Genomic DNA, 15767 nt, shown 5'->3' with positions numbered 1-15767 from the left:
AAATGCTAAAGGCTGATCTTCAAGTGGAAATAAAAGGATGCTAATTAACATCATAAAACATGAATGTATAAAACACATTAGGAATGGTAAACATATAGGCAAACTCAGATTCTCTAATATTGAATGGTTGTATGGAAATCACTTTCAACTCTAGTTGAGAAGTTAAAAAACAAACATGTTAAAATTAACCATAACTACAATAATTTTGGTATTGGATACACAATACAAAAAAGATGTAAACTGTAACATCAATAACCTTGTATGTGAGGGAAGAGGAAGTATAAGTATAATGTTTCTGTATGCTATCAAAGTTAAGTTGTTACCACCTTAAAATAGAATGTTATATATAAATATAAGCTATATTACCTAAGCCTCATGGTAACCACAAAGGAAAAATGTGTAGTAAATATACAAAAGATTATGATAAAGGATTCAAAGCATACCACTGCAGAAGGTAATCAAATCAGAAAATAAGACAGTGAGAGAGGAAGCAAGGTAAAATGTCAGAAAACAAATACAAAAATGACAATAGTTATGTCCTTACTTATCAATAATTACTTTAAACATAAATGGATTACGTTATCCAATAAAAAGATGTAGAATTGCTGAATGGATAAAAAGAACAAGATCCAACAATAAGCTGCCTATAAGGAACTCACTCTAGCTTTAAGGAAACTCATAGACTGAAAGTGAAGGGATGAAAAAAGAGAATTCAAGCAAATAGTAATCAAAAGAAAGCAGAGATAGCTATGCTTACATCTTTAGACTTTAAGCTAAAAATGATTGAAAGGGACAAAAAAAGGTCTTACGTAATGATACAGAGGTCAATCCATCAGGAAGAAATAACAAGTATAAATATTTATACACCCAACATTGGAGCATGTAAATATATAAAACAAATATCAAAAAAACTAAAAGGAAAAACAAACAGCAATACAATAATAGTTGGGGACTTTAATATCACACTCTCAGCAATGGATAGATCATCCAGACAGAGAATCAATAAGGAAACAGTGGATTTAAACTACAGACCAAATGAACATAAAAGACATATATAGAACATTCTATCCAACATCAGCAGAATACACATTTTCCCTGAGTACACACAGAACATTTGCTAGGATATTATATATAAAGCAACAAAATAAGTCTAAACATATTCAAGGAGATGGAAATTACATAAAGTATCTGTTCTGAACATAATGGTAAAAAACTAGAAATAAATAACAGGAGAAGAGTCAGAAAATTCACAAATACATGGATTTAAGGAAATTAAACAGTACATTCCTGAACAACCAATGGATCAAAGAAAAAAATCAATAGTAAATTTTTAAGAAATATCTTGACAAACAAAAATGAAAACACAATATAACAAAACTTATGGGATGCATCAAAAGCAGTACTAAGAGGGAAGTTTACAGTAAGAAATCAATACATCAAAAAGGAAAATCTCAAATGAACAACCTAACTTTTCACCTCATGGAACTAGAAAAAAAAAAGAACAAACTAAGCCCAAAGTTAGCAGAAGAAAGGAAATAATAAAGATTAGAGCAGAAATAAATACAATAGAAAACAGGAAAATAATAGAAAAGATTAAAAAAACTACGAGTTGGGGCTTCCCTGGTGGCGCAGTGGTTGAGAATCTGCCTGCCAATGCAGGGGACACGGGTTTGAGCCCTGCTCTGGGAAGATCCCACATGCCGCGGAGCAACTGGGCCCGTGAGCCACAATTACTGAGCCTGCGCGTCTGAAGCCTGTGCTCCTCAACAAGAGAGGCCGCGATGGTGAGAGGTCCGTGCATCGCGATGAGGAGTGGCCCCCGCTTGCCACAACTAGAGAAAGCCCTCGCACAGAAATGAAGACCCAACACAGCCATAAATAAATAAATAAATAAATTTTAAAAAAATAAATAAAAAATAAGATAAAATAAAATGTGACTATTTAGATTAATTAAAATTAAATCAAATTAAAGTTTAATTTCTCAGTCACAGTTACCACATTTAAAAACAAAAGCAAACAAAAAAAAACTACGAGTTGGTTCTTTGAGAAGATTATTTTAAATGACAAATCTTTACCTAATCTAATCAAGGAAAAAAGAGAGAGGAGAAAATATTTGCAAAGCACATATCGGATAAGGGGTTAATATCCATATTATAAAAGGAATATATGTAACTCAGTATCAAAAAAAGTTCATTTTAAAAATGGGTAAAGGGGTGGGATAGGGAGTGTGAGAGGGAGATACAAGAGGGAGTAGATATGGGGATATATGTATATGTATAGCTGGTTCACTTTGTTATACAGCAGAAACTAACACACCATTGTAAAGCAATTATACTCCAATAAAGATGTTAAAAAAGAAAAAAAAGAACACTGGGCTAGGTGCCAACTTAATGAAAAAATTGATTCTGTTAATTTAAGAATTTAATAAATATATGAATCATATATAAAATAAATAAATAAAATAAAAATTGGTAAAGGACCTGAAACAACATTATTCCAAAGAAGATTTTCAAAATGCCTAAAGGTACATGAAAAGGTGCTCGACAACATTAATCATCAGAGAGATGCAAATAAAAACCACAATGAAATATCAACTCAGACCTGTTAGAATGGCTGTCATTCAAAAGACAAGAGATAAGTGCTGGCTAAGTGTATAACAGGGAACCCTTGTGCACTGAGAGTAGGAATGTAAATTGGTAGAGCCACTACAGAAAACAATATGGGGGCTTCTCAAAATAATGAAAATAGAACTACCATATGATCCAGCAATCCCACTTCTTAGTATATATTCAGTGGAAATGAAATCACTATCTTGAAGAATTATCTGCAGCCCCATGTTCATTGCAGCATTACTTACAGTAGCCAAGACATGGAAACAACTTAAGGGTCCATCAATGGATGAGTGGATAAAGAAGATACATTTTAGGTGTGTGTGTGTGTGTACGTGTGAGTGTGTGTACGTGTGTGTGTGCAAAATGGAATTGTATTCGGTTATAAAAAGAAGAAATCCTGCCATTTGCAACAACATGGATGAACCTTGAGAGTTTTATGCTAAGTGAAACAAGACAGAGAAAGAAACATACTGTATAAATTCACTTATATGTGGAATCTAAAAAACCAAACTCATAGAAACAGAGAGCAGACGGGTGGTTGCCAGGGCTGGGGAGTAGGGATGGGGCAGAAATGGGTGAAGGTGGTCAAAGGGTACAAACTTCCTGTTATGAGATGAATAAGTTCTGGGGATGTAAGGTACAGCATGGTGACTACAGTTAAGAATACTATATTGTATACTTGAAAATGCTAAACAGTGGATGTTAAAAGTTCTCACTACACACATACAAATGTAAATACGTGAGGTGATGATATATTAACTAAATTTACTGTGCTAATCATTTCACACTATACACATATTTCAGGCTTCCCTGGTGGCGCAGTGGTTAAGAATCTGCCTGCCATTGCAGGGAACATGGGTTCAAGCCCTGGTCTGGGAAGGTCCCACATGCCGCGGAGCAACTAAGCCCGTGCGCCACAACTACTGAGCCTGCGCTCTAGAGCTCACGAGCCACAACTACTGAAGCCTGCTCACCTAGATCTTGTGCTCTGCAACAAGAGAAGCCACTGCAATGAGAAGCCCGTGCACTGCAACAAAGAGTAGCCCCCGCTCACTGCAACTAGAGAAAGACCACATGCAGCAACAAAGACCCAACACAGCCCAAAATAAATAAGTTTAAAAAAACCAATATGCACATATTTCAAATCATTATGTTGCACATCTTAAACTTACACAATGTTTTATGTCAGTTAGCTCTCAGTGAAGCTTGGGGGGAAAAAATCTGAGAAGCCCAGCTTAACTCAAGCGTCCTTGATATTATGTATAATGGTGTCATTTTATAATGTAAAGTGAACAATAATTGCACAGAATGGGGAAACTCCCCAATTATAGCTACATTTGTTGGCATATGTTGTTTGAAATTCCACAGGCTGAGATGCATGAAGATGACATAGATGCCATTAGTAGTCATATGAAAATCATTCCATTTTTTCCCCCAAAGTATGAATTCTGTATTTGGGATTGATGGCTGTCATTTTTCACAGTAAAACATACACTGCTATTTCTTGGAATTTATATTACTCCACCCATAACCTACCTTCATAATGTATTCCCTTTTCATCCTTTGTGCACTAGCATCTCTGTAATTGAGCCCTGAATTTGAATAAATGGTTTTCCCCCTGATGAATATCATTCACATATGTATTCATTTACTCATGACTCCATTCCTTCATGCATCTATCCATTCATTCATCGAGTGCTTACTATATGCTTGTTTCTAGGGACTCCAAGAATAATGCAGAAAGCCACTGAAGATTAAATGTTTTTAAGAAAAGGGAGAGCCAACATTTTTTTCAAGTACTTAAATAAAAGACTGAAAGAAAAACTATACCAAGATGTTACTAGTAGTTATCTCAAGTAGTAGTATGTTTATTAACTCTTCTGTTCTATCCAGATTTCTCCAAAACATGCTTAATTTTATAATCAGTAAAACATAATGAATTACAATTTTTCTAGTTTAAAAAGAATATCAATTTTTCAATTAAGTGATATATTAAATAGTATGATGAGATGAAAGTCATATATATGGGTAAATGTATCTCTACAGTACCTAGTACAGTAGGCTGGAAAACTGGTCATACAACAGTTCAATAAGTTTATTGATCATCCAGAAAATTAGGTATGTTTTATCTCTTTCATATTAACAACATAATATACTTTTGTTTTCTCCCTGTAGTTTATGATGACCATATGTCCAATATTGTTCTCTTTTCATCTCTACTAAGAATACATGATTCCATATTCCCATATAGGAACCACTTTTCAAATCATGTGATTTGATTTGGGCTTCAAAGAATATGTCCCTCCAGGGGATTAATTTGCAGTGCTTTCGCAGGAACCTGATTGCAGATCCCAGGGAGAGAGGTGGGAGATGGAAAAGAAAGGCAGATGAAGAAGTATATGTCACTTCCACCAAGTTCTTGAGTCTTAATTTCAGATTCCACTGAGGAGTGAAAACTGACAGTGCATCTCTGAGTAGGATTATGAAGAGACGCTAGAGCATTCTCCCCAGAGACCAGAGTCAACGGCCTATCAGGATGATTAACAACATGGTGATATGTGAGATCATGTGATCTTTATTTCTAGTTTCACAGGCAAAACTGAGAAAGACTTGAAGATGCCACCAGAGGAATCAGTAAGTATCAGGCTGTAAACTATACTCTCTTTTTCTACCATCTTTTTTGTCACCTACTATCTCTTTGGCTGCATTTTGTTGGATTAATAAATGTTTGGGGGCTTCCCTGGTGGCGCAGTGGTTGAGAATCTGCCTGCCAATGCAGGGGACAGGGGTTCGAGCCCTGGTCTGGGAAGATCCCACATGCCGCGGAGCAACTAAGCCCGTGCGCCACAATTACTGAGCCTGCGCGTCTGGAGCCTGTTCTCCGCAACGAGAGGCCGCGATAGTGAGAGGCCCGCGCACCGCGATGAAGAGTGGCCCCCGCGTGCCGCAACGAGAGAAAGCCCTCACACAGAAACGAAGACCCAACACAGTCATAAATAAATAAATAAATAAATAAATAAATAAATAAATAAAAATTAAAAAAAAAAAGTCATAAAAAAAATAAATGTTTGGATACTTCCTTTTTTCCCCCTCTTCTGGAGAAAAATAGAGGTTACTCTTAAATTGTTTAACATACTTATTTGGGTCTTCATTTTTCTAAATTTGAAGCTATTCAAGATTTCTTTCTTCCTCCTGAAAATGACATTGACCTTAACACCCTTTAACTTTCCACAGAACAATGTGCCCACATTGTCATTGCTACCTAGAATATAACTCTTTTCCTTTTTATTCACATATAATATTTGTTCTGCATTATTTTTACATCCAATAGTTAATGAAAACTATAAAAAATTCACACTAAATTTCTGTGCACAAATATTTAATATCTTGTATCTCATTCCCCTCAGGGTTTAATTTTCATCTTCCTGGAGAAAACTATTTAATATTTCTTACAGTAAAAGGCTATGGCTGGAAAACACTCATAGTCACTGTATGCCTGAAATGTTTTTTTTACCCTCTTCTCCCTCTTTCATGATAATCTAGCTGGATATAAAAATATGTCATCAGTTATTTTCCCTCACTACTTTGAAGATATTCCATTCTTGTTTTTGGCAACTCCCATTAATGATATGAAGTTGGCTGTCTCACTATTTGATATTCTAGATAGTTTTTTCTCTATGGCACTTTTAAGAATATATTTTCTACTCTTGATATTCTGCCATTTCACTATCAAGTATCAGGTGTGGGGGTTTTTATTTTAGCCAGTATTCAGCGTGCCCTTCAATTCTCAATACTCATATCTGGGGCTTCCCTGGTGGCGCAGTGGTTAAGAATCTGCCTGACAATGCAGGGGACACGGGTTCGAGCCCTGGTCCGGGAAGATCCCACATGCTGCAGAGCAACTAAGCCCGTGCAGCACAACTACTGAACCTGCGCTCTAGAGCCTGCGAGCCACAACTACGGAGCCCACATGCCACAACTACTGAAGCCTGTGTGCCTAGAGCCCGTGCTCTGCAACAAGAGAAGCCACCACAATAAGAAGCCCAGGCACCACAATGAAGAGTAGCCCCCGCTCACTACAACTAGAGAAAGCCCACGTGCAGCAATGAAGACCCAATGCAGCTAAAAATAAATAAATTAAATAAATAATTTTTTTTAAAAAACCCATATCTGTCTTTCATTCTGCCATTAGTGTTTCAAATCTTATTTCCTCACCTCAACCTTCTCTTCATTCTCTTCCTCCAGAAATATTAGTAGGCATATATTGAAAGTTCTCAATTTATTCTCCATAGCTCTCAAGGTGTAAGATTCAGAGCTCTGGGAATTCCCTGGCGGTCCAGTGGTTCGGCATGGCACGGCCAAAAGAAAAAAAGATTCAGAGGTCTCAGGGAGATCAGAATGAGGCTCGCCTCATCCTCACGTCAGGTGGGTCATCACCTGAAACTACACCCTTGTTCACCTTCCCCCCGCCCTGCCCCGTTCCCCCCACTCTCTTTCTCCTGGGAACACTTTCTAATAAAATCACCTGCACACGGTCCTCACCCCGGTGTCTGCTTCTGCGGACTTAACACTCACTGCTTCTAAGACATACTATGTGTCACACTTGGGGCTGGATGCTAAGAATATTTGTAGCAGTGAGCAAATGAGACACAGATACTGCCACTTGGAGCTCATGGTCTAATGAAGAAGATGGGACATTGAACTGAGTTAATGTAGAAGCACAAACAGTGCCTTGGGAAAAGGAGAACATAATCTTTTAGGGTGGCAGTTGTCAGAGGTGGCTTACCAAATGAAATGGCATTGAAACTGAGACCAAAAGCTAAACAGGAGTTATGCATGCAAAGGGCAATGTGGAAAATGCAAAGGGAACGTCAAGGGCAAAGGCCAGAGGAGAGACAGTGAACAGCTGGATCATTTAGTGAAGAAGTCTATACGGAGCCTGTGTATTGCCATATTGTCCTATAAATCCCAGAAAGATCTATAGGCAGGACTTAATTTAATGAGACTTTCTGGGATGGTCATTCTTGCATTGAACAAACATATTTGTGTACTTCTGTTTCAGTGCTTCGTGTAGTTTACAATAGAACAAGAGAGCCCTGGCAAGAACTACCTTATCAAGTACCTATGGGGAGCAACAAATCAAGACTGTTAAAAGTTCAAAATCACAAAGGATGGCTTTGAGCTACAGTGGTCTAGCTAGGGCTCAGTTATTCAGCTCAAGACAGGAAGGGTGTTAGCTGGTAGAGAGGTGAAGACTAACATTCCAGTTGGTAAGATGCAGAAGAGGGAACTACACATCCTCAAAGGTGTGGAAGAACAGATCCCAATAAAACTTCATCACCTCCCTACAGGCATGGTCCCTGGCTCATCTAGGCAGCTAATCACGCTTTCCTCTATACAAACACTAACGTACACACTTTTCTGCACCCTCTTTCCTTAACTCTTTGACTTTTTCAATAGATTATGAGCTCTTCACAAAGGAAGTGGTACTTATGTTTAACATGCCCAATGATTAGCATATAGCACGTGTTCAAAAATGTCTATTGGATGGAGGAATTAAAGAATAAGTGAAAGATTATTCCTTTTAGCTTCTGTTCTTTTCAATATGAGCAGGATAGCTTATATCCAAAATCTGTAATGTGTGTTTTACACATGCACACCTCAGTTCAAACTAGTCATATCTCAAGTGCTCAATAGCTATACGTAGCTAATCAATACTCCACTGGACTATGCAGTTCTATACACTACCTCAAAATATGACGCTAACATTTTTCCAATACAAGATTTTTTCCAATACGAGACTCCTGAGAAAAAAGAGAGTCTCAGACACATTATTTAGATCAGGATTTCTCAACAGTGACGCATTGACATTTTGGCTAGATACGTCTTTGTTTTGGGGGGGGGGCTTTCCTGTGCCTTGTGGGATGTTTGGCAGCATCTTTGGCCTCTACTCACTAACAACCCTCTCCTCAACTGTGACATCAAAAATATCTCTTGGCATTGTCTAATGTCACCTAGGGGGTAAAAATGCCCCATTTGAAAACCACTGAATTAGATTATCCTTTTCAGCTCTGGGAACCAGGAGTCTGGGGGCTCCGGCAATCTAGCAGAAAGGTAGGTCTCAAGAAGATGCATATCCATGAGAACTATCATCCCACAGAGGAAACCCTGCACCACAAAGGGCTCGTTCTGGAATCCCCGGTTGCTGAGGCTTTGCTGATCTGCCAAGAGCACCCACACCTTCCCACCTCTGGCCATGGCAGGACATGGCATTTGGTTTGACTGGTGTTTGTTCAGAAAGTACACCAGAGAGAGATTTTCCTGGCATTTTGTGTCACATTTCATATGGCAGTCCAACATTTCCTGCTTGTAAGCAATAGGGATTGATTCTGTGTAAATAGAAAAATAATTTACTGGGAGGTTAACAGGAAGGTTACCTAATAACCTTCTAAAATGCTTTGAGACATGATCTGCATCCATACTATAAGTTCATTAAGAAGCTGAATATTATTAACCTTTTAAGTTAAAGACTGGGAGTTAAAACCTCCCTTAATAACATGTCACAACTAGATACATCAACATGATTTATCACTACTATATCAATAATTCTAGTTCTATTTATTGTATCTCAACCGAAAAATTTCAAAATATACTTATCCTTCAGTTCTAAAACTAAAATCAACTAAAACACCAAAACACTCTGCCCCTTGAGAAACAAAATGAATAAAAATGTATTTGCCTCTTTCATCACCCCAACAATAATAAGATTACCTATTGTCATTTTAGTCATTATACTTCCAAGCTTTCTATTGCCCACACACAACCAAATGATTTATAACTGCACAATCTCTATTCAACAGTGATGAGTTCAACTCACATCAAAACAGATAATGGCTATCCACAACTATAAAGGACAAACTTGAACACTAAATCTCATGTCAGTAATCTTATTTATTGGCTCAGCAAACTTGCTAGGTCTCTTACCACACTCATTTATGCCCACGAAACAACTTTCAAGAAATTTAGTTATAGCAATTCCTTTATGAGCAGGAGTTGTGATCACCGGCTTCCACCATAAAACAAAAGCATCTCTGGCCCACTCTACCACAAGGAATACCAATTCCCCTTATCCCCATGCCAGTAATTATTGAAACTATTAGCTTACTTATTCAATCAATAGTCCTGGATATATGGCTAACAGCTAATATTACAGATGGTCACCTATTAATCCACCTAATCAGAGGAGCAACCCTAGCCCTAATAAGCATTAGTATTACCACAGCCCTCGTTGCATTTATTATTCTTATTCTACTCACCATTCTTAAAGTTGCAGTAGTCCTTATTCAAGCTTTCATGTTCACCTTATTAATAAGTCACTTCTCACACAACACACAATGACCCAAAAAACCCATGCATATCATGTAATAGTAAATCCCAGCCCCAGCAGGAAGACTGAAAAAGCAGACTCAAAAACGGTTAAGAACCAAGGGACACTCCTCTCAGTCCAATACTTTATTACACGAAGAGTCTGATTAGGATGCTGTTATTGCGGCCACAACCACGGGATACTCTTGCTGCCCCCGGATACTTGACCCCAGTGCTGTCACTATGAATATTTTCCAATTTCACTGTGACTTTGCATCAGTCTCCCACTGCAATCTCTAATAGGTTTTATCCACACTTGGTAGCCCTTACATACAGAATGTAGGAAACGTTGAATGTGGTCAGATAGCCCTGATCCATCCTCACACCACACTTGATCCATTTTCACTGCCTCTGTGAGCCTCTTTCCTGGAGGTTTGCACTCCAAGCTGCTATAATTGCTTCCTTCTCAAAATCCACATCAGATATGCAGTGATTCTGGGTCCTTAGAAGCTCTCAACCAGTGGCAGCTAACTATAACTAACCCTATCAGTGGGGAGGAATTCAATTGGTTTCACCAGAGCCACTGCACTTTCTTTCTTGGACCCTCTCCCTTTTCCTTTTCCTCTCAGGGTTGCTTCTTATGGCCCTTGGGAGTATCCCTACCCCCACCAGAAAGATTTCTCTCTCTCTGGGTCCTATTGGCCTGTGCCTACTTGCTAAGTTGTTCCCTGCAGTTACTAAATGATAACAAACCAGGATCGTGGCTAAGGTGATTCATTATGATGACATTGCAGTGCTATAGTTCATCCATCCATTTATTCACTCAACAAATATTTATTCAGTGCTCACCATGTGTTAAGTTCACTGCCAAACACTGCAGATGCAAAGTAACAAAAACCAGCCCCTGTATCTGGGGAGCATACAGTCTAGTAAGAGAGACAGACATTAATCAAGTGATCATGGAAAGAAATATTGAATCACAACCTGGACAAATCTATGAAGGAGAGCTTATATCATGTGAAGTCCTATATTTGGAAGGTTATTGTCATGCTCTAGTAGACAGGAAGTCAGTGAAGGTTTCTCTGAGGGAGCGACCCCTGGGGAGAGCTAAGGGCTGAGCAGAAGGGAAGTAGTAAGACAATAAGAAGGAGCATTCCAGGAAAAGAAAAAAAAAAAAAAAAGACAGCAGTGGCAGGAAGAAATGTGGGATGTGGGGAATTCAAGGGAATAAAAAAGGCCAGCAGGGCTGAGGCAGAAGGAGTGAAGGACAGCATATGTGTTTACCTCCCGAATCTCCAGCTTTGCTAAGTCAAATGTAAGGCAAGGCAAGAGTTGTGTGTGTGTGTGTGTGCGTGCGTGTGTGTGCGTGCACTTTTTTTTTTTGAAGTATAGTTGATTTACAATGTTGTATTAGTTTCAGGTATACAGTAAACGGTTCCGTTTTATAAATATAATATAACATAATATATATTCTTTTTCAGATTCTTTGCCATTATAGGTTATTGTAAGATATTGAATATAGTTTCCTGTGCCATACAGTAGGACCTTGTTGTTTTTCTACTTTATATATAGTAGTGTGTATCTGTTAATCCCCAACTCCTAATTTATCCCTCCCCCCTATCCCCTTTGGTAACCAAGTTTGTTTTCTATGTCTGTGAGTCTATTTGTTTTGTAAATAAGTTCATTTGTATCATTGTTTTAGATTCCACATATAAGTGATATCATATGATATTTGTCTTTCTCTGTCTGACTTATTTCGCTTAGTATGATAATCTCTAGATCCATACATGTTGCTGCAAATGGCATTTTTCATTCTTTTTTATGGCTGAGTAATATTCCATTGTGTGTGTGTGTGTGTGTGTATACACACATACCACATCTTCTTTATCCATTCATCTGTCAGTGGACATTTAGGTTGCTTTCATGTCTTGACTATTGTAAATAGTGCTGCTATGAACATTGGGCTGCATGTATCTTTTCAAGGCAAGAGTTTTGATTAACCAAGGAAAGAAGTCGTTTGGCTGGTTACAAGGAAAGCATTGAGGCCAACTTGAGGCAGTGATCAGATGAAAGACCCTCTTGCAAACTCAATCATGATTTAAACAAGACATCCCCTAGATGACCAAGAACTAGTTCCTTTTGTAATTTACAAAACAGCAAAAGACCTTGGTACCTCCTGCAAACACACTTTCTTCCAAGTTCAGTTGCTATGACTAGCTGATTTGCACCTACCTCACCAGAGAAAGGGGACTCTGGGACCTTTTAATTATAGTCGGCAGTGCCAGCCATACATCTGAGCCCAAGCATAAATATGATGCCAGAATGATGGGTGTCTAATTGCAAATGAAGAACATTTGCTTCTAAAACATTCTAAATTTTTGAGACAGCCTGAAGAGAAACTAAGTAAGCCTTTCCCTTGAACGCCTGTGGCTGGTCCATGCAACCCGGTCCAGAATAATTCAAAGCAAAGTAGGTTGTGTCAGGTAGGGCAGCTTCTTCACTGCTGAGAATCTGAAAGCAAGGCTGAAAGCAAGCAAGGCATAGCCAGCTTTCTTTCCTTATTTACACATTCTCATCCCTACTGTCTTCTCCGGCTGGGCTGGTGGGATGTTACAGCCAGACTCATCTCCCCCAAAGCTTCTTCTGACCCAAGAAGAGTGGACGCCATGGAAACTAAAATAAGCAGCTGTTTGACTCTCATTTGCAGCAGGAAATTCCACCTTGATGAAACTAGCTTATTTCCTAAGATTAAAAAGAGAGAGAATAAGAAGAGGCAAGCTGTCACCGGACTCTCCTTTGGCTGAAGGTCAGTGACTTTTTTAATGGCCTTACCTTGGTGCTTTGAGAAAGATTTCTGTATTTGGAAGCACCTGCCACTCATTCTCCAACCTGGATCCACACCTTGGAAAGAGGAAAATCCTGAAAGCATCCGACAATGAAACAGTTGGAAAATTAAGGTTAATGTGTCCCATCTCTTGCTGTCTCAATTTTGTGGATTTGAAAGCCCCACTGAGGGGAAGAGACAATCAAAGGTAGAGCTAGAAATAGTAAGCAGAGTAAAAAGTGAGAAAGAAAAGTGAAAGAGGGAGATGGAAGCAATTCAGAAGGTGATGAGGAGATGCTGTGAGAGGAGGAGTGAGGAAAGATAGAAAGGTGAAGGCAGAAAGAAAGAGACTGAGAAAGACTCAGAGGCAAACAGGGTCAAAGAGAGGCAAAAACAGAGAGGGGTTGAGAGGGGAAAAAACATGTAGAAGTAGAAAGAAAAAAGACACCTGTAGTTAGAATATGAGAGAAAGAATATTCCTTCAACAAGAATCTATTGAGCAGCTTCTCTGTGAGGGTTCTGTGTTGGCAGGTCCTGGGACTGAAGATAAATCAATTACATAAGCCACTGCAGTGAAGAGCAGTCATGGGCAAAGTCGAGTGCTCTCTGAGAAGAGGAACATAGTAGGAATACCCAGCTAGTATCAGTGGTCTGGCACCCTTTGGGGAAAGATACGGACCTTTCCTCTTAATAAATGTGCAAAAAAAGTAGTTTAGAGATTATAAACAATGGGCTCATAAAGCTGAATTGTATCTGATTTTCAGCCTTCTTACATATTCTCCTTTGAACTCATACTTCTCCTTATCAGAGTTACCACTAGCCCAGACAGTATGTAAAAAACAAGCAAAAAACAATTTTTTCAAGGCAATTTACTTCCATCTATTGGAAAGTTGTCATAATGTGCTGGCTTTCTAAGAACAAAATACTTTACTGTTATCTGCTGAAAAACTATCTGAATAAACATATATATCCTTCATATGGACCATGTCAATGGGGACTCATGGTATGTGTTTTCTTGAGCAGTGCCCAGTCTATACAACCGTACTCAACAGCCCTACCTTGAATGCTGATATACACCTCTTCCTTAGGCCAGGGCCCCAGGGTTAAAATAATGGAAACATTTCTGCATCATTTGTGTTCAGGGCTTCTAAACTAGAAGTCTACAGGTTGGTGTGCACCAGACCTATGCTTGCTTTTATCTGAAACTTTGAGAAATCAGAGTAGTTAAGATAAGAATCCAAATTCTCAGCTTCTCTTGAAAAATTATTTCTGATAATAAGCTTTGTTCCCTCATTGCAATAACCTTCAGGAGCAGGGTAGCCCTGTCCCTTGAGCCAAGGCATACCCTCTGAGGACAATTTTCCTCCCATTCTCCACTATTCCTTGTCAACCTCTGGAACACTGTGGCCAAAGAGTCAGTGTCATTGATCATAATGTTTCCACTGTTGTCTTGTTTATATTTGATCAGCTTCTCATATTTATATATCCTGCCTGGCAACTGAATTTGCAAACTTTGATCTAAAGCTGTGTTGTCAACTGGACAGCTACGTGTAAAAGAATGAAATTAGAACACTCCCTAACACCATACACAAAAATAAATTCAAAATGGATTAAAGACCTAAATGTAAGGCCAGACACTAAAACTCTTAGAGGAAAACATAGGCAGAACACTCTATGACATAAATCACAGCAAGATCCTTTTTGACCCACCTCCTAGAGAAATGGAAATAAAAACAAAAATAAACAAGTGGGGCCTAATGAAACTCAAAAGCTTTTGCAAAGCAAAGGAAACCTTTACATGACGAAAAGACAACCCTCAGAATGGGAGAAAATATTTGTAAATGAAGCAACTGACAAAGGATTAATCTTCAAAATTTACAAGCAGCTCATGCAGCTCAGTAGCAAAAAAACAAACAACCCAATCCAAAAATGGGCAGAAGACCTAAACAGACATTTCTCCAAAGAAGATATACAGATTGCAAAAACACATGAAAGGATGCTCAACATCACTAATCATTAGAGAAATGCAAATCAAAACTACAATGAGGTATCACCTCACACCAGTCAGAATGGCCCATAAAAAATCTACAAACAATAAATGCTGCAGAGGGTGTGGAGAAAAGGGAACCCTCTTGCACTGTTGGTGGGAATGTAAATTGATACAGCCACTATGGAGAACAGTATGGAGGTTCCTCAAAAAGCTAAAAATAGAACTACTATATGACCCAGCAATCTTACTACTGGGCATGTACCCTGAGAAAACCCTAATTCAAAAAGAGTCATGTACCACAATGTTCACTGCAGCACTACTTACAATCGCCAGGACATGGAAGCAACCTAAGTGTCCATCGACAGATGAATGGATAAAGAAGATGTGGCACATATATACAATGGAATATTACTCAGCCATAAAAAGAAATGAAATTGAGTTATTTGCAGTGAGGTGGATGGACTTAGAGTCTGTCATACAGAGTGAAGTAAGTCAGAAGGAGAAAAACAAATACTGTATGCTAACACATATATATGGACTCTAAAAAAAATAGTGGTCCTGAAGAACCTAGGGGCAGGACAGGAATAAAGACACAGACGTAGAGAATGAACTTGAGGACATGGGGAGGGGGAAGGGTAAGCTGGGATGAAGTGAGAGAGTGGCATGGACATATATACACTACCAAATGTAAAATAGATAGCTAATGGGAAGCAGCCGCATAGCACAGGGAGATCAGCTCGGTGCTTTGTGTCCACCTAGAGGGGTGGGATAGGGAGGATGGGAGGGAGACACAAGAGGGAGGAGATATGGGGATATATGCATATGTATAGCTGATTCACTTTGTTATACAGCAGAAACTAACACACCATTGTAAAGCAATTATACTCCAATAACAATGTTTAAAATAAATAAATAAATAAAGATGTGTTGTCCAATATGGTAGCCACTAGCTACATGTACCTATTGAAATTTAAAA

General features: G+C 38.6%; 1 pseudogene; it reads left to right on the top strand.

The window, feature by feature from the left end:
* Positions 1-9331: 9331 nt before the first annotated feature.
* LOC114238036 (ATP synthase subunit a-like) lies at positions 9332-10010 on the top strand (annotated as a pseudogene).
* The last annotated feature ends 5757 nt before the right edge of the window (positions 10011-15767 follow it).

This window comes from Balaenoptera acutorostrata, chromosome 4 (assembly GCF_949987535.1).
Source record: "Balaenoptera acutorostrata chromosome 4, mBalAcu1.1, whole genome shotgun sequence".
In the NCBI taxonomy this organism is placed as follows: domain Eukaryota; kingdom Metazoa; phylum Chordata; class Mammalia; order Artiodactyla; family Balaenopteridae; genus Balaenoptera; species Balaenoptera acutorostrata.
The sequence above is the reverse complement of the archived record's forward strand: the minus strand, read 5'-3'. Positions and strand labels throughout refer to the sequence as shown.